The sequence below is a fragment of the Bos javanicus genome, chromosome X, assembly GCF_032452875.1.
Source record: "Bos javanicus breed banteng chromosome X, ARS-OSU_banteng_1.0, whole genome shotgun sequence".
Taxonomy (NCBI): domain Eukaryota; kingdom Metazoa; phylum Chordata; class Mammalia; order Artiodactyla; family Bovidae; genus Bos; species Bos javanicus.
Genome location: NC_083897.1, coordinates 128,510,335 through 128,531,112, shown reverse-complemented (window position 1 = coordinate 128,531,112; position 20,778 = coordinate 128,510,335).

Sequence of the window (20,778 nt, the reverse complement as noted above, 5' to 3'; positions counted from 1 at the left end):
GTCATCTATTTTAAGCAAACCTTTTGAATGCGTTTGAAGTGACTTGCATTTCTTACAGTTGAGGTTGTATTTCATTAAAAAATAAAAGCCAAGGAAGGATAAAATTCTATCATTTTCTGCCTGGTATGCCATTGGTATTACAAGGTCTCCACTTAGAAGTAGTTCTTGAAGTACATAAAAATAAGTAAAATGATTTTGCTTTGTTGTCAAAGATGGAACTGTTGTATGACTTAAATTAGACAAATTATAAAATGCAGGCAGGGGCTCAGGTTAAGGGCTTGCTTAAACTCCAGAGGCTAAAAATACTGCAATTTGAATTCCTAATGTAGAGCTACAGATGGGTTGGGGGAGGAGAGGATGCTGGTTGGTTTGGGTTTTTCTTTTCTTTTCTTCAGTACTAAAATTCTTAGCTCAAAAATAAAATACCAGCTTGGTTCACTATGCACAGATCTGTATGGTGAAGTTAAATGGGCTTTACTCAACCTGATAGAATTTTGCTAGAAGGGATATTTGACATCATTTAGCCAAACCCTTTCCCTTTCCTCCCCCAATTTCTTGTTTTTCTTTTTAAAAATGTGGCTGATGAGCCCCAGAGGGAGTACGGTTTGTCTGGGTGACTTGGATATTGAGTTACAGAGTCTGGACCTATATTATGTGACCTCGTGTATGATAAAAATAAAGTAGTGCAGTGCACAGTCAGTTGATTTAAACCAAATTTCAGAGTGATGAAGTTTAAGCACAGTTTTTAAAACAGCATATTTCCAACCCCCAAATTGAACCACACATCCCATCAGCTCTGTCCATCAGCATGCATTCAGTTTGAATGCAAAATGTCACACTTACTTGAGAACAGAGATGGTGTGGAAGATTTTAAACTCTTGACATCAAAAATCCAGTTTTACACAAGTACCTGTTCATTGCCAGCCCAACATGCCACTTTAACATATTTTGCCATTGAGGATATGATGAACTGTGTTAAGTGAGAAAATTTACCTATTAGATGTGTCTACAAGGTCTTCTTTAGAAAATATATTAAAACTGTCAATCCATCCAAGAACATTATTGTCCTTTGAGTAGCATTTATGGAAAGTATCAATATTTTAATTTCTTGGCAATATTAAGTAGGATGTGATTGGTCTGTTGAAAATGATCAGCTTATAAGTTTTCCTCCCCCTTTAGACTATGGACTTCTTGAGGCCGGGAACTGTTTCTTAATCTTTTTATGTCCATTCCGTGTCATAGTCTTTGGCATGAGTAATGTTGAGTTGAACAAATATAGGGAATGGCATTGTCAGTGGGAGGAGTAAAGGGTTGTTAAGAGGGACTTGACTTAAGACAATTACTTCTTTCTTTCTGCTTCTCTTTCTTCCCTTCACACAGCTGCAGTTGCAGACACTTCCTGATACAGCCATGAACTAACATCCCTAGGAATCAAGTGGCTCACCATGGGTGGCCCACAACTGAGAGAAGGTTGGACCATATCATCCAACTCTCTGTCCTATATCCCTATTCCTTTACCAAGACCAGCCCCACATGGCTCTTGGCATCTAGTTGGACACACTAATCTTCCTCCTCCTCCTGGGACACAGGGCCCCAGGTACTCCAGCAGCTCCTCCACACCCCACCTTGTATGGCCAGGCTTCTACTAAAGGCCCAGCTACACATTCCAGTGTGCCTGTTGGGACCCTGCCCTTTCTCTGAGCCCCTCACCCCATGTCAGGACTGTGACCTGCTGTCAACCATCCCTTTCATACATCTGCACCTCCTGTGACAGAGCCTAGAACTAAAGTTCTCCTAGCACCCTTCTCATTTCCCACATCAAGGTAGCAGTGCTAGTCAACCACGGCACTCCACATTCCCTGAATGGGCCCTACCTAGCTAAATGTAAATTCCGTAGTTCCCACCTCTAAACTAATTGTATTTGTTGAAAAAATTCCACAACTAAAAACATCCATGTATAATGGGCACTTACACTTTTTTTGCAAATGTAATCTGCAATGGTAACAGCTTTGTTGAGATATTATCCATATAATACACAATTAACTTGATCAGAATGTACAATTCAGTGGTTCTTAGCATATTTCCAGAGTTGTACAAAATTCTCCAGAATCTCATTTTGGAACATTTTCATAACCTTGAAAAGAAACCCCATGCTCTTTAATTCTCACTTCCTTGTACCACCTGTCCCCCAAGCCCTAAGCAACCACTGCTCTATTTTGTGTCTCTATAGATTCTGGATATTTCATGTAAATGGAATCATGTAATACATGGTCTCCTGGTGATTGACTTCTTTGACTTAGCATAATGTTTTCAAGGTCCATCCATTGTAATGCACTTTTGAGGGAAAAAAATAAAAGGATTTATGTGGTAATAACATTGGGAACTTTTTCTCAAAACCACAACATTCTAAACTGTGCTGTTTGATATTTAGGGTATAGTTTTGTCAGGTTAACTCTTCTCTTTAAGAATTTTTTAATATGTATTTTTTTTTTTTTGGCTACACGGGTCTTAGTTACTGCATGTGGGATCTAGTTCCCTGATCAGGGAACCTCTGCCCACTGCATTGAGAGCATAGAGTCTTAGCCACTGACCTGCCAGGGAAGTCCCTTGGCAGGTTAATTCTTTATCATCTATCACTACTGACTCTTTTCAATCCCAATATGCTTCCTTCCAACACATGATTTCTGGAAACTTCCATGGAGAGCCTATTATTAGAAATTGACACGTTAACTTAGCTAATTGTGAAAACATGATTACAAAAAAAATAACAGACATTCAGTAGAGAAAAAAATCCCATATTAATGTCACTCAGATTAGCAAGACCATTTTTTGTGGACGTAAAACATATTTTATCTTTGTGTAGCTTGAGTGAAAGAGTTTCAAGGGTGTGTGTGTGTGTGTGTGTGTGTGTGTGTGTGTGTGTTAATCATGAGTGATTTTGGCATTCTGGGCCAACTGACAGCTAAAGAAGCAATGTGGTGGGTAGAAAAGAACTGGGCTTTGGGGTCAGACAGATCTGTGCTCCAATTCCAGATTTGCCCCATTAGACTTTAAACAAGTGACTTAAATTCTGTGAATGTCTTTTTAGTTCCTCAACCAGGGATTGAACTCAGGGCTACGGCAGTGAAAGCATCAAACCTTATACGCTGGACCACCAGGGAACTCCCTCATTTTATTATTTTTAAGATACTGCTTCTACTTTCATAGCACTGTCAAAATAAAATTAGGTTATGTATCTATGACAATTCCTAGCCTGAGTATACAAAATATATCTGAGTTTCTCTTCCTTCTCCCTCCCTTAACTTAAAACCTTCTGAAAATTCATAATACCAGAGGCCAAGCAGCCAGGAAATGTAATAGCAGTGGTTTTCAGTGGTCCTCCTGCAGCATCACCTGGCAACCTGTTAAGAAGTGTAAATTCTTGGCCTCGCCTCAAGCCTAATACATCAGAAACCCTAGAAATGGGCCCAGTAATCTGCTTCACAGCAAGCCCTCCCAGTGATTCTGATGCACAAGAAAGTGTGAGAACACTGTAATAGAGAATTGATGATAATTCTCTATTCTCGATTTTGGGAATCATACATCCCAAATTCACTATTCTTGGTAACAACTTGTTCTAAACACAATGTCAGTATTTTCCCCCCAAACAAGAGAAAGCCCACTGGCTCCAAAAGGTCAGAGGTTGGAGACTTAGACAAGAAAAATTAGTAGCTCTGCCATACATCATATGACTCTAAAATAAATTGTTTGCCCTTCCCTATCCCAGAGAAGATGACAATATTAACAGTGATCTCTGTGGCATGAGATGATTCAGTAATCAATGCATTTTCCCAAACAACACTTGATTGAATACTCAAATCAGAAAGTGGAAAAGGAATATGTCAAGGCTGTATATTGTCACCCTGATTATTTAACTTATATACAGAGTACATCATGCAAAATGCTGGGCTGGATGAAGCACAGGCAGAATCAAGACTACCAGGAGAAATATCATAACCTCAGAAATGCAGGTGACACCACCCTTATGGCAGAAAACAAAGAGGAACTAAAGAGCCTCTTGATGAAGGTGAAAGAGAAGAGTGAAAAGGCTGGCTTAAAACTCAAAATTCAAAAAAGGCACCTCTACCAGAAAAAGTAGGCACAAGGATGATAAAGGGGGCCAAGGGAGGGGGTGGGTACTAACCACATCTACCCTGCCTACATTGAACTAACAGAAAGTCAGCAACATCTGTGTACATCTAGGGAGGTCCTGAAGCCCCAGCATTCCCACTTCAACAGAAGACTGGATGGGTATATCCGTGGTCCCAGGAGCATCAGCTATCGATGGTATTGTGAGGATCAGACACCTCTTACCCAAGTAGTGCTTGACACGAAATGCTGACTAGGCCTATTGCCCACTAGGCAGTGAATAGGTTTGTCCTCAGGGCTGCATAACTACAGACTGGTGACCCCAAAGATGCTGCTCAGTGCCCAAAGATCCATAAACAGACAGGTCAGAGGACCAAATTAACTGCTGCTGAAGGAGGTTGGAACACACTTTCATTCCTGTGCAGTCCACTAGGACAGCAGTCCAGCAGTCATCTAGCATCTGCCAACCCTCACCCTCCAGGTAGACCCTGTGGACCAACTGAAGGATGGCAATTCCTATCCCAGTAAGACTCCTGAGGGTGTGGTCCCTGCCCTGCTCTTTGTTTCTCATCCCAGTCTGTCCCTATCCTCTCATTGAGGCTTCTTATTCCTCTGAGCCTTGTGACCAGTTGTGACTTTGTCAGCAACTCATCTGTTTGTGCTTTTACCTACAGAAAGAAATACGTTTTGTACACAGTTAAAAGAGTGGGCTCTGGGGCCAGCGTGCCCAGGTTCAAATCCTGGCTCTACCATCCTCAAACCGTTTGACTTGGAACAATTTGTGTGGCTCCCGGTTTCAGCTTTCTCATTGTAGGAATACACAGGACAGGACTGAGGGCTGTGTTAATAGCACTGACTACATTGTAGATAATAAGCATAGATAGATATTCTCCCTAAATACATTAGGGAAATATACATAGTCCTGGAAAAATTATTTTATTTTTTAATTAAAAAAATTATTGGAGTATAATTGCTTTACAGTGTTTGTTAGTTTCTGCTGTGCACCTGTGAACCAGCTGTAAATATGCATATCATATCCACTCCCTCTTGAGCCTCCTTCCCACCCTTCTAGGTCATCTGCTGCTGCTAAGTCGCTTCAGTCGTGTCCGACTCTGTGCGACCCCATAGACGGCAGCCCACCAGGCTCCACCGTCCCTGGGATTCTCCAGGCAAGAACACTGGAGTGGGTTACCATTGCGCTCTCCATTGTGTGAAAGTGAAAAGTGAAAGTGAAGTTGCTCAGTTGTGTCCGACTCTTAGCGACCCCATGGACTGCAGCCCACCAGGCTCCTCCGTCCATGGGATTTTCCAGGCAAGAGTACTGGAGTGGCGTGCCATCTAGGTCATCACAGAGCACCAAACTGAGCTCCCTGAGTTATACCGCAGCTTCCCACCAGCTATTTCACACATGGTAGTCACACATGTCAGTGCTGCTCTCCCAATTTGTCCCCCTCCTCCCCTGTGTCCACAAGTCCATTCTTTTTAAGTCTGCATTTCTACTCCTGCCCTGCAAATAGGTTCGTCTCTACCATGAGAAAATGACTTTCAGTGAAGAATTTACATATATTGTTAATTCTCCCTCTGTGAAAATATTCAAGAACTTTACAGAAAAACATAGAATAATCCTTGAACTATGGTATTTAATAGCAAGCATTGATTGGTACAATATATTGGCTTTTTAAGCCACCTTTCTTTAGTAATTTATACTCTGATAGAAAGGAAAAATCATTACATGGGAGATCAATCAGTAGGTTCATGACCTATGATGGGATTTTACTCTGGATCCCCCCATAACACTTGCTCAAAGGCACTCATGTTTACTTAGGGGCGGAGTAGGGCTCTGAATTCAGGTTTCCAGTGCCCCTATCATAGGACTCTGAAAAATAGCGGCAAGCGAGGGTATCCTTGCAGTAGTGTTCTAGGATTTTAAGAAAACAGCAGAAAGGGATTTTTGCAAAGCAATTCTTTCAGCCAAAAATCCATGATGAATAAGTTTGTGTAGTATAGATGTTTAATAGTAAATGTTGAATAGTTTTACAAATTGGCCTTGTAAGCAGAGCACATCATAAAAGCCTGTGACTGTTAATTGGAGGGTGTACCTGATACCACGGTGGCCTGATAATGATGCTCTGTGTTGGTGTTCAGACTAAGGGTTATGCAGGAGATCAGCCATCTTCCTGTCCTTATGGGTATGAAAAGTGAAAGTCAGTCAATTGTGTCTGACTCTTTGTGATCCCATGGACTATACAGTCCATGGAATTCTCCAGGCCAGAATACTGGCATGGGTAGCCTTTCCCTTCTCCAGGGGATTTTCCCAACCCAGGGATCGAACCCAGGTCACCACATTTCTTACAATTGCCTCCTTGCATAATAATATATAATAAATACTGTTTGCATTTTTCTAACATAACATACATTTTTCCCCTTAAATAAACTATGTTGTTAACTTTTCTCACCTTTTTATAAAGATGGAAATTTTAAAATCTTGACCAGAACAGAAAAGAATAATAAACAAAGCAAAAATGCCAAAAATCTTTCCATTTAGTAACCACTAACACTGATGGGATCATGCCACAAATGCTGTTTTAAAGTCAAAATTTTTCTTAACTATATGTTTTGAGGATATTCCCAAGTAAATGTATATGGCTATAAATATCCTTTATAATGTTTATATAGTATTTTACAGTATTTAGATGAATATAGCAAAGTTTAACAAGTCTTGTTCTATGGATATTCAGATAACTTTTCACTCTTTTTAAAATTTTTTTATTCTTATTGGAGTGTAGTTGATTTACAATGTTGCTTTAGTTTCAGGTGTACAGCAAGGTGAATCAGCAATGTATATACATATGGCCACTGTTACTGTTTTTTAGATTCTTTTTCCCTATAGGTCATTACAGAGTACTGAGTAGAGTTACCTGTGCTATAAGTATGTCCTTATTAGCTATCTGTTTTGCATATAGTAGTGTATATATTGTCAATCCCAGTCTCCCAGTTTATCCCCTTCTTTCCCCATTGGAAACTCCAGTACTTTGGCCACCTCATGCGAAGAGTTGACTCATTGGAAAAGACCCTGATGCTGGGAGGGATTGGAGGCAGGAGGAGAAGGGGACGACAGAGGATGAGATGGCTGGATGGCATCACTGACTCGATGGACGTGAGTCTCAGTGAACTCCGGGAGTTGGTGATGGACAGGGAGGCCTGGCATGCTGCGATTCATGGGGTCGCAAAGAGTCGGACACGACTGAGCGACTGAACTGAACTGAACCATGAGTTTGTTTTCTACATCTGTGACTCTATTTCTGTTTTATAAATAAGTTTATTTGTACTATTTTTCTAGATTCCACATATAAAAAATATATGATATTTATCTTTCTCTGTCTGACTTCACTCAGTATGACAATCTCAAGATCCATCCATGTTGCTGCAAATGGAATTATTTTGTTCTTTTTTAAGGCTGAGTACTATTCCATTGTATATATGTACCACGTATTCTTTACCCACTCCTGTCAATAGACATTTAGGTTGCTTCCATGTCTTGTAATATTGTAAATAGTGCTGCTGTGAATATTGAGGTACAGGTATCTTTTCAAATTATAGTTTTCTCCAGATATATTTCCAATCGTGGGATTGCTGAATCATATGGCACTTCTATATTTAGTTTTTTCAAATATTTGAAATTCAAGAAAGATCCAAATGGTAGAGTACTAGGTCACCTTTAAGATTATTTTTAGAAGAATATTTAATGACATGGGAATATGCCCAGAATATATTATTATCAAGTGAAAGAATAAGGTTACAAAAGAGTAACTGCAGTATTATTCTAACTAAATCTGTACATGTATATAGAGCGAAAAAAAACCCTGTAAGGATATACATTAAAATGAAGATTAAAAAAAAAAACAAATGAAGAGTAGTTATATCCAGGGGAGTATTACAGGGGATATTTTTTTTTCTCTTTGTAGCTTTCTGCATATTCCAAATTCTCTACCATGACAACTATTACTTTTACATTGGGGAGAAAATGATCAATTTTGCTAAAAATATTATCAATAATAACAAAAGCTTTGGCCTTGATATTGGTGTAACAAATCAGAAAGTGTGGAGTTATGAGATTTGGGGACAGTTTCTTTCACTAAGCTTTGGGAAAACTCAGTTGATCATATTTGTGAGCAACTAGCCTGGAGAAGGCAATGGCAACCCACTCCAGTACTCTTGCCTGGAAAATCCCATGGGCAGAGGAGCCTGGTGGGCTGCAGTCCATGGGGTCGCTAAGAGTTGGACACGACTGAGCGACTTCATTTTCACTTTTCACTTTCATGCATTGGAGAAGGAAATGGCAACCCACTCCAGTATTCTTGCCTGGAGAATCCCAGGGATGGGGAAGCCTGATGGGCTGCCGTCTTTGGGGTCACACAGAGTTGGACACCACTGAAGCGACGTAGCAGCAGCAGCAGCAGCCTGGAGATGTTCTGATAAAAGAAAGAAAGCTTTGAAAGCTTCAAGTTATGTGCCTGCTCCAGGTCATCATATACCAGCTTTACTTGGATTATTCATCAGATGAAACTTCAGTCTGGTTGTAAATTTAAGCAAGCTGTTAGATGGCAACATGGAACATCACTATACACTGAGATAAGCAAGCCCCATTTGCTTCATAATATGAATACATGTATCTATAAGATGAGCTTCATTATAAAAATCAAGTTTCTGACTGTCAGGACACACACCATTAGTGACACATGGTGCAAGTTAAAAAAAAATAGCATTTATTGAAGGAAAATGTATAAAAGAGGAGAAGGAAAGAATGTGCAATCCTCCAGAACTCACATTGTCCCACTGCTTACCGTGGCCAGTGTTCCACCAAATGACCCACCACCAAGATGCCCCACATACTGTAGTTCTAGGTTCAGGAGGCCAGGAGACATCGATGCAACTGTGTAACATAGTGGAGACCTCCTAGATGGACGAGTGGCTTTATTAAAAAGGGAAGCCTCCAGACCCAGTAGCTGCTACCAGCCTGTCCTTTTCTTGAGCTAACTAGACCTTTTGAGACAGACTGTCCCTAAGCTCCTCAAAGTAGAGAGGACATCAGCCTTCAGAGCCATTCCAATAAGTCTTGCTTCACTGGTTTTTGTGCATTTAGAACTGAGACCGAGTTTCTCACAACTGCCAGATACCTGGATCACCACAACAGGTTTCTTCCACAGAATAGGAAATGAGAGCTATTCTTCTACTTGGAAACTTGTCATCCATTATATGGAAACTCAAGATTTCCCACAAGGCCTTGCCCAAAGTATAGCCATTGCCTTTGTTCAAGGTCTTCCATGTACAACTGGGAGTGACTTATCCTCTGTCATTCTGCTGGAGGCTCTTCCAGCTCCAATATTCTGATGGGGTGACACCAACGATGGCTTCCAAGACTCACTCTAGCTCCTCAGTGGTCTCTCTTCTGGTGACATTTTGAACTCCCAAACCATTTCAGTCATATATGCAGTCCTTCATCTCCTGTCATGAATCTGCTGTTTCTTTGATGTGAGTCTTGGGATTTTCTATTTGTGTAACGCACTTCAGTCACTTTTTAAACTGATGTATTTTTCCATAGTGAAGTGATGTCTTCCATGTTGAAACAGGAACTATGCAGAAGGGGCCCTGTCTCAAGACTGTTATGCCCTGAAATCTATTGAAGACAAAAGCCCCCTCACAGCTCTCAGTGGCCTTCCAAAGACAGTACGGAGTTGTGCTTTTTCTTCTCATAAGAATTCCTTTTATGATAAGTTTAACATTTCTCCAAAGAAAATGTTACAGTACCACAAACTTCTAAGTTGGCATTTACTTAGTTTTTACAAGAGGGATATTTAAAATTTACACATGGCTTACATCTGAACATCTTGAGGTTTTGCAGGTACCTCAAAGGGTAACTCTAAAAACAAAACTTAAGGCTACCACATTTTCACAGGTAAATAGAAGCGCGTCCATGTGACTAGTTCTAAGTCAATACATTTAAATCCTTGGAGCTTCACTGGGTTCTCACCCCAGGTGGCCAGCTGCTTGCCAGGGAAGTGCACTGGGCCAGCCATGTTCCCAATGTGTGATTCACCGACACATGGGTTGTGTGAAGCAACCCATGGGAGCAGTGAATTATCTACCTCCTTATCCCCTCAAACTTACCCAGAGATTCTCTCAGTAAAGGCAGCTGTGCCATGGACTCACTACCAGCCTTTCATTATGAGGCTTGTTTTGTAAAATAAAGCCCTTTACAACCCCTCAATTAACAGTGATCCTACTCTTCTCCTTTGGGAGAAAATACACCAAAGCTCCCATACCCTCTGCAGCACAAAAAGCTGTTTTTGAAACACTAAAAAAAAACAAAGTTTCATAAAGGAGAAAATAAAAATTGTCCATGTTTACACATCCACAATAGACTCCCATTGATATCTTGGCCTGTTTATTTACATGGTTTTTCTTTCTGTCTCCCCCTTCTTCCCTCCTTCTCTCCTTTTTCTTATTTCTCTCTCTTCCTTTCTTTTTTCTTTTGTTTTGTGTAGGAGGGGTGCTTTTTGTAATTTTATTGGAGTATGGTTGATTTACAATGTTGTGTTAGTTTCAGGTATACAAAAAAGTGATTTATATATATATTCATTCATTTTCAGATTCTTTTCTCATATAGGTTATCACAGATTATTGACTAGAGTTCCCTATGCTGTACAGTAGGTCCTTGTTGGTTATCTCTTTTATACATAGTAGTATGTGTATGTTAATCCCAACCTACTAATTTATCCCTCCCCTGCACGTTTCCCCTTTGGTAACCAACAAGTTTGTTCTCTATGTCTGTGAGTCTGTTTCTGTTTTTGTAAATAAGTTCATATGTATCATTTTTCAGATGCACATGTAAGTGATATCATATATATTTGTATTTGTCTGAATTACTTCACATAGTATGATAATCTCTAGGTCCACCCGTTTTGCTGCAAATGGCATTATTTCATTTTTTATGGCTGGGTAGTATTCCATTGTATATATGTACCACTTCTTCTTTATCCATTCCTCTGTTGATGGACATTTATGTTTGCTTTCATGTCTTGGGTATTCTAAATAGTGCTGCTATGAACATTGGGGTGCATGTATCCTTTCAAAGTATGGTTTTCATTGGATATGCCCAGGAGTGGGATTATAGGATCATATGGCAGCTCTATTTTTAGCTTTTTAAGGGATCTCCATACTGTTTTCCATAGTGGCTGTACCAATTTACATTCCCACCAACAGTGTAGGAGAGTCCCCTTTTCTCCATACCCTCTCCAGCATTTATTGTTTGTAGGCTTTTTGATAATGGCCATTCTGACCAGTATGTTTTCTTCCTTTCTTTCTGATTTTTTATATATATATTTTTTCAAATAGTCTTTCAAACCCTAAATCCACCATCAGAAAATTACTAGAGCTAATCAATGAATATAGTAAAGTTGCAGGCTATAAAATTAACACACAGAAATCCCTTGCATTCCTATACACTAACAATGAGAAAACAGAAAGAAATTAAGGAAACAATCCCATTCACCACTGAGATAAAAAGAATAAAATACTTAGGAATAAATCTACCTAAAGAAACAAAAGACCTATATGTAGAAAATTATAAAACACTGATGAATGAAATCAAAGATGACACAAATAAATGGAGAAACATACCATGTTCATGTATTGGAAGAATCAATAGAGTAAAAATGAGTAAACTACCCAAAGCAATCTATAGATTCAATGCAATCCCTATCAAGCTACCAATGGTATTTTTCACAGAACTAGAACAAATAATTTCACAGTCTGTATGATGCAGAGTACATCGTGAGAAACGCTGGGCTGGAGGAAGCACAAGCTGGAATCAACATTGCCGGGAGAAATATCAATAACCTCAGATAAGCAGATGACACCACGCTTATAGCAGAAAATGAAGAAGAACTAAAGAGCCTCTTGATGAAAGTGAAAGAAGAGAGTGAAAAAGTTGGCTTAAAGCTCAACATTCAGAAAACTAAGATCATGGCATCCGGTCCCATCACTTCATGGCAAATAGACTGAGAAACGGTGGCTGACTTTATTTTTCTGGGCTCCAAAATCACGGCAGATGTTGATTGCAGCCATGAAATTAAAAGGTGCTTACTCCTTGGAAGGAAAGTTATGACCAACCTAGACAGCATATTAAAAAGCAGAGACATTACTTTGCCAACGAAGGTTCGTCTAGTCAAGGCTATGGTTTTTCCAGTTGCTATGTATGGATGTGAGAGTTGGACTCTAAAGAAAGCTGAGCACCAAAGAATTGATGCTTTTGAACTGTGGTGTTGGAGAAGACTCTTGAGAGTCCCTTGGACTGCAAGGAGATCCAACCAGTCCATACTAAAGGAGATCAGTCCTGGGTGTTCATTGGAGGGACTGATATTGAAGCTGAAACTCCAGTACTTTGGCCACCTGATGCAGAGAGCTGATTCATTTGAAAAGTCCCTGATTCTGGAAAAGATTGAGGGCAGGAGGAGAAGGGGATGACAGAGGATGAGATAGTTGGATGGCATCACCAACACAATGGACATGAGTTTGGGTGAACTCTGGGAGTTGGTGATGGACAGGGAGGCCTGGCATGCTGCGGTTCATGGGGTTGCAAAGAGTCGGACACGACTGAGCGACTGAACTGAACTGAACTATGCAAATACAAAAAAAAACCCTCGAATACCCAAAGCCATTTTGAGAAAGAAGAATGGAATTGGAGGAATCAACCTGCCTGACTTCAGGCTCCACTACAAAGCCACAGTCATCAAGACAGTATGGTACTGGCACAAAGAAATATAGATCAATGGAACAAAATAGGAAGCCCAGAGATAAATCCATGCACCTATGGACACCTTATCTTTGACAAAGGAGGCAAGAATATACAATGGAGAAAAGACAATCTCTTTAATAAGTGATGCTGAGAAAACTGGCCAACCACTTGTAAAAGAATGAAACTAGAACACTTTCTAACACCATACACAAAAATAAATTTAAAATGGATTAAAGATCTAAATGTAAGACCAGAAACTATAAAACTCCTAGAGGAAAACATAGGCAAAACACTGTCTGACATAAAGCACAGCAAGATCCTCTATGACCCACCTCCCAGAGTAATGGAAATAAAAGCAAAAATAAACAAATGGGACCTAATTAAACTTAAAAACTCTTGCACAACGAAGGAAACTATAAGCAGTGTGAAAAGACAGCCTTCAGAATGGGAGAAAATAATAGCAAATGAAGCAAATGACAAAGAATTAATCTCAAAAATATACAAGCAGCTCATGCAGCTCAATACTAGAAAAATAAACAACCCAGTCAATCAAGAAAGGGGCCAAAGAACTAAACAGACATTTATCCAAAGAATACATACAGAAGGCTAAAAAACACATGAAAAGATGCTCAACATCACTCATTATCAGAGAAATGCAAATCAAAACCACAATGAGGTACCATTTCATGCCAATCAGAATGACTGCGATCCAAAAGTCTACAAGCAATACATGCTGGAGAGGGTGTGGAGAAAAGGGAACCATCTTACACTGTTGGTGGGAATGCAAACTAGTACAGCCACTATGGAGAACAGTGTGGAGATTCCTTAAAAAACTGGAAATAGAACTGCCATATGACCCAGCAATCCCACTGCTGGGCATACACACTGAGGAAACCAGAATCGAAAGAGACACGGGTACCCCAATGTTCATTGCAGCACTGTTTATAATAACCAGGACATGGAAGCAACCTAGATGTCCATCAGCAGACGAATGGATAAGAAAAAAATAAAGTCTGTCACTTTTTCCCCTCTATTTGCCATGAAGTGATGGGACCAGATGCCATAATCTAGTTTTCTGAATCTTGAGCTTTAAGCCAACCTTTTCACTGTCCTCTTTCACTTTCATCAAGAGGCTCTTTAGTTCTTCTTCACTTTCTGCCATAAGCGTGGTGTTACCTGCATATCTGAGGTTATTGATATTTCTCCCGGCAGTCTTGATTCCAGCATGTTTCATCCAGCCTGGCATTTCTCATGATGTACTCTGCATATAAGGTAAATAAGCACGGTGACATTATACGGCCTTGACATACTCCTTTCCCAATTTGGAACCAGTCTTTTGTTCCATGTCCAGTTCTACTGTTGCTTCTTGACCTGTATACAGATTTCTCAAGAGGCAGGTCAGGTAGTCTGGTATTCCCATCTTTTTAAGAATTTTCCACAGTGTTGTGATCTACAGAGTCAAAGGCTTTGGCGTAGTCAATAAAGCAGAAATAAATGTTCTGGAATGCTCTTGCTTTTTTGATGATCCAATGAATGTTGGCAATTTGAGTCTCTGGTTCCTCTGCCATTCCTAAATCCAGCTTGAACATCTGGAAGTTCATGGTTCACGTAATTTTGAATCCTGGCTTGGAGAAGTTTAAGCATCACTTTGCTAGTGTGTGAGATGAGTGCAATTGTGTGGTAGTTTGAGCATTCTTTGGCATTGCCTTTCTTTGGGATTGGAACAAAAACTGACCTTTTCCAGTCCTGTGGCCACTGCTGAGTTTTCCAAATTTGCTGGCATATTGAATGCAGCACTTTCACAGCATCATCTTTTAGGATGTGAAATAGCTCAACTAGAATTCCATCACCTTAACTAGCTTTGTTTGTAGTGATGCTTCCTAAGGCCCCTTGAGTTTGCATTCCAGGATACCTGGCTCTAGGTGAGTGATCACACCATCATGATTATCTGGGTTGTGAAGATCTTTTTTGTATAGTTCTTCTGTGTATTCTTGCCACCTCTTCTTAAAATCTTCTGCTTCTGTTAGGTCCATACCATTTCTGTCCTTTATTGTGCCCATTTTGCATGAAATGTTCCCTTGGTATCTCTAATTTTCTTGAAGAGATCTCTAGTCTTTCCCATTCTATTTTTTCCTCTATTTCTTTGCACTGATCACTGAGGAAGTCTTTTTTATCCCCCCTTGCTATTCTTTGGAACTCTGCATTCAAATGGGTATATCTTTCCTTTTCTCTTTTTCCTTTCACGTCTCTTCTTTTCTCAGCTATTTGTAAGGCCTCCTCAGACAACCATTTTGCCTTGTTGCATTTCTTTTTCTTTGGGATGGTCTTGATCCGTGCGTCCTGTACATGTCACAAACCTCCATCCATAGTTCATCAGGCACTCTGTCTATCAGATCTAATCCCTTGAATCTATTTCTCACTTCCACTGTATAATCGTAAGGGATTTGATTTAGGTCATACCTGAATGGTCTAGTAGTTTTCCCTACTTTCTTCAATTTAAGTCTGAATTTGACAATAAGAAGTTCATGATCTGAGCCACAATCAGCTCCCAGTCTTGTTTTTGCTGACTGTATAGGGCTTCTCCATCTTTGGTTGCAAGGAATATAATCAGTTTGATTTTGGTATTGACCACCTAGTAATGTCCATGTGTAGAGTCTTGTGTTGTTGGAAGAGGGTGTTTGCTATTACCAGTGTGTTTTCTTGGCAAAACTCTATTAGCCTTTGCCCTGTTTCATCCTGTACTCCAAAGCCAAATTTGCCTGTTACTCAAGGTATCTCTTGACTTCCTACTTTTGCATTCCAGTCCCCTATAATGAAAAGGACATCTTTTTGGGGTGTTAGTTCTAGAATGTCTTGTAGGTCTTAATAGAACCATTCAACTTCAGCTTCTTCAGCATTACTGGTTGGGGCATAGACTTGGATTACTGTGATATTGAATGGTTTGCCTTGGAAATGAACAGAGATCATTCTGTTGTTCTTGAGATTGCATCCAAGTACTGCATTTCAAACTCTTTCGTTGACTATGATGGCTACTCCGTTTCTTCTAAGGGATTCTTGCCCACAGTAGTAGATATAATGGTCATCTGAGTTAAATTCACCCATTCCAGTCCATTTTAGTTCACTGATTCCTAAAATGTTGATATTCACTCTTCCCATCTCCTGTTTGACTACTTCCAATTTGCCTTGATTCATGGACCTAACATTCCGGGTTCCTATGCAGTATTGCTCTTTACAGCATAAGACTTTATTTCCATCACCAGTCACATCCACACCTCGGTTTTGTTTTTGCTTTGGTTCCATCTCTTCATTCTTTGTGGAGTTATTTCTCCCCTGATCTCCAGTAGCTTATTGGGCACCTGTGGACCTGGGGAGTTCATCTTTCAGTGTCCTATCTTTTTGCCTTTTCATACTGTTCATGGGGTTATCAAGGCAAGAATACTGAAGTGGTTTGCCATTCCCTTCTCCAGTGGACCACGTTTTGTCAGAACTCTCCACCATGACCCGTCTGTTTTGGGTGGCCTTACATGGCATGGCTCATAGTTTCATTGAGGTAGACAAGGCTGTGGTCCATGTGATCATTTTGGTTGGTTTTCTGTGGTTGTGGTTTTCAGTCTGTCTGCCCTCTGATGGATAAGGACAAGGGGCTTATGGAAGCTTCCTGACAGGAGAGACTGACTGAGGAAGAAACTGGGTCTTGTTCTGATTGGCGGGGCCATGCTCAGTAAATCTTTAATCCAGTTTTCTGTTGATGGGCAGGGCTGTGTTCCCTCCCTGTTATTTGACCTGAGGCCAAACTATGGTGGAGGTAATGAGGGTAATGGTGACCTCCTTCAAAATGTCCCATGTACACACTGCTATACTCAGTGCTCCCAACCCTGCAGCAGGCCACCACCGACCCACACCTCCACGGGAGACTCCTGGACACTCATGGGCAAGTCTGGGTCAGTTTCTTGTGGGGTCACTGCCCCTTTCTCCTGGGTCCTGGTGCACTCAAGGTTCTGTTTGTGCCCTCCAAGTTTCTGTTTCCCCAGTCCTGTGTAAGTTCTGGTGGCTCTATGTTGGGGTTAATAGCAACCTCCTTCAAGAGGGCTTATACCGTACCCAGGTCTGCTGCACCCAGAGCCCTTGCCCCTTTAGCAGACCATTGCTGACCCATACCTCCTCAGGAGACACTGAAAGACAGTTCTATTTCAGTCTCTGGGGGGGTCTCTGGGTCCTGGTGTGCACAAGGTATGTTTGAGCCCTCTGAGCATCCCTGGTGGGTATGGGGTTTGATTCTAAATGCAATTTTGCCCCTCCTACCATCTTGCTGGGGCTTCTTCTTTGCCCTTGGACATGGGGTATCTCCTCAAATTAACTCCAGTGCTGCGTAGTCACCACTCCAGTGCCTACTGTCTTGCTGGGGCTAGAGTAATTAGCCCCCAATTAAAATAAATTAATTAATTTTAAAAATTAGTCTTTCTGTGAACATAATGCATGCTTATTTTGAAGAATTCCAATAGTTTAAAAAAAAGTACAAAGTTAAAGAAGTGAACAGTCACCCACCAAACACCATCCAGAAGCATTTATCGCTGACATTAGGGGAGTTCCAGCCAACTACCTGGGCTCATACAAAAAGATAGATAAGTAGATAATGACAGATACAGAGAGGGAAGCTTTTTAGAAATGCTATTTCTTAATTAAAGTAAGAATAAAATAGCTAAGTGCTATTTTCTTTTAAATGTTTTTAATTTCATGTGAATATCACATAAAATAAGAAATTGATGTGAAACTGAAGAACTCCTAATGATTTTTCTTCATCACAGGCTAGTATTTTCTAAGACATTCTTGAGTTTAAGGGGGAAAAAAGATTCTAAACTGTTGTTAAGGGGTTGGAGTTGGAATGTTGAAACTCCCAGTTTAGACAGTACTGACTCTTTGCTACAAACAATGAGGAAATTCATACTTTCCCACCACCCCTCACCTCTCCCCACTTTCCAGTGTTTGATGGTTGTATATTCTTTTCTCCTTGGCAATTTAGAGCCTTATCCTACTCTTTGATGGCTGAATAGGGGCAAAGTCTTACAAATGACTTTTCCTCCCTGAACTTCTCTTAGGAGGGGTTTCTGATGTTCCATTTGTCCTGTGCTGAGTCCTAGGCTTTCCACCTGCTCCATCCAGTGTGTCACTGAAGTCCCTGCCTCCAGCCGCCTCAGCACCTCTCCCACTAGCCCCTCACATGCTAGCGGTAGAGGGGGGACAGCTCCCTTAAGGTGATGGGAACTTGTTTCTCTACCATTTCCCCCTATCTCTTAATGTTTCTCAACCAACTGAATAAGGAATCATTCAAGATTTTGGCGGCCAAAGCCTCCTTTTCCTTCTGGTACTTTCCATAACTCACTGCTGTGGGGCTTGTCTCTTTAAAGAAAAATAGGATCATAAGAAAAAACATAGCTTAGGGAAAGTATGTGGAATCTTTCAAAGGGTAAACACAAGCAGTTTACCTAATAAAGGAGGTTTCTGATGAGGTTCGAAGCCCTTCATCAGGATAAATTATAGTAAGTGCTAGGTAACAGAAAAATATGGAAATAAAAAGCACAGCAGGGGTGGTGAGTTGGTGAAAGGAATCTCAGAGGCATCAGTGACAATACTGAGGAACATTTTATATTTACCATGCAGCACAAGCTAAATAGAGGACATCTTTTCCCCCTGCCTCCCTGCACACATGGTCCCGGGATGAATAAAATTTAGTCCCTGAACTAATGATGATGATTGCCTTATTAAAATGTGTTTTAAGAATATTTGCCCTCAAAAATAAACAATAGAAATGTCCATCAATCACAGTCCAACAACACACACTTTTTAGAAAGTCAAGAAAGAATGACTCAGAGAAACTTTGGATCACAGTAAGCCCTGGTGGCTCAGTTGGTAAAGAATCCACCTGCAATGCAGGAGACGCCATGGATGCAGATTCAATCCCTGGGTCGGGAAGATCTCCTGGAGAAGGAAATGGCAACCCATTCCAGTATTCTTGCCTGGAAAATTCCATGGACAGAGGAGCCTGGTAGGCTACAATCAATGGGGTCACAAGAGTTGGACATGACTTAGCAACTAAACCATCAAGCCCATCTAACTAAGAATAGCCTCTTTTGAAGGACTGTGACACTCTGTTCAGAACTATGTCTTTGGTTTGTTAGGCTGCTTTCTGAGATGGCTCTCAGTGATCCCCACCTCCTAGTGTTTATATCTTTGTGCAGTCCTCTCCCTTGGAATGTGGGTGGGGCCTCTAAATTGTTTCCAACTGGAAAAATATGACAAAAGTGATGGGATGTCACTTTGATGGTTAGGTGACAAGTGATTATGACTTCTGTCTTATTAACAGACTCTGTTGACATCTCAGTTTGGATGTTTTGAAGTAGCAAGTGACCATGTGGGAGAAGCTGAGAAAGGTGCCAACCAACAGCCAGCAGGGAACAGAATGCTTCTGATGACCACAGAGTGAGCTTGTAACCAGGTTCTTCCCCTGCTGAACATTCAGATGAGACTGAGACCCTGGACTACCAGCACCTTGATTAGTCTCATGAAAATCCCTGAAGCAGAGATCCTGGGCTCCTGACTCACAGAAATGGGGTCACACACTCTGAAGTATGTGTTGTTTTAAGCCACTAAGACATGGAGTAATTTGTTAGCCCCAACAAGTATGGGGCTTCCCAGGTGGCGCTAGAGGTAAAGAATCCACCTGCCAATGCAGGAGACATGAGAGAGATGCAGGTTTGATCCCTGGGTTGGGAAGATCCCCTGGAGGAGGACATGGCAACCCACTCCAGTATCCTTTCCTGGAGAATCCTGTGGACAAAGGAGCCTGGACAGCTACAGTCCATAGGGTCACAGATTCAGACATGACTGAAGCAACATAACACAGCACAAGTATAACTAATACACTTAAATTCACATATACTAATATATACCACCTCTGGGCAGTTCAGCCTGATGGAGAATTACTGAGCCAAGACAAACATGTGAGAATGTCAAGAGTAGTTACGGGGAGTTTACAAAACAAGAGTGAAGTTAATGTGGATCACATTTTTAGTTCAATTGGCTATGACAAACCGCTGCTATTTAAAATTAACATTCTGTCTCAGTAATTTACACAGTTGCTTTTTACTACTGACTCTTCTTACTATATTTTCTTTTTTTTAATTTAAATTTATTTATTTTAATTGGAGGCTAATTACTTTACAATATTGTATTGGTTTTGCCATACATCAACATGAATCTGCCATGGGTATATACATGTTCCCCATCCTGAACCCCCTCCCACCTCCCTCCCCATACCATCCCTCTTTCAGTACAACACTTATAATTATTATTGGAGTTTCCTCATGAATTCAGTGTAAAACTCCAGAGATAAATGACTGTAAATTACTGAGATAGAATGTTTGTCTTGAATTTAAGATACTTCTAGCTTTAGATACTAACGTTTGGATGCTCTCATTGATTTGATTTTTTGAAGTGATTTCCAAAAAATTTATTTGGGTATATTTTTTTAAACTTGTTTTCAGTACATCTTTGTCTTCACATGGTTCAGTTATAATATGTATTCTTATAACATTTATTTCAAATTCCCATCTTTCAAGTGAGTAAAATAATACATCTCTCAAACATGTCAAGGGTATTAAAGATGATGCTTAAAGTACCATGGAACTGAAAAGTGCTATTAAATTCATTTTTATCGAGTCTGCTCTTATGAGCCATTATCACATCACACTTTTACACAGGCTCTGGATTATCTACTGCCACCCAGAGAACAGGGAGTTCAGGCTTATTATGTGAATCATTTGGTGCTTATATCAATCAAAGTTTTTGGCTGCAAG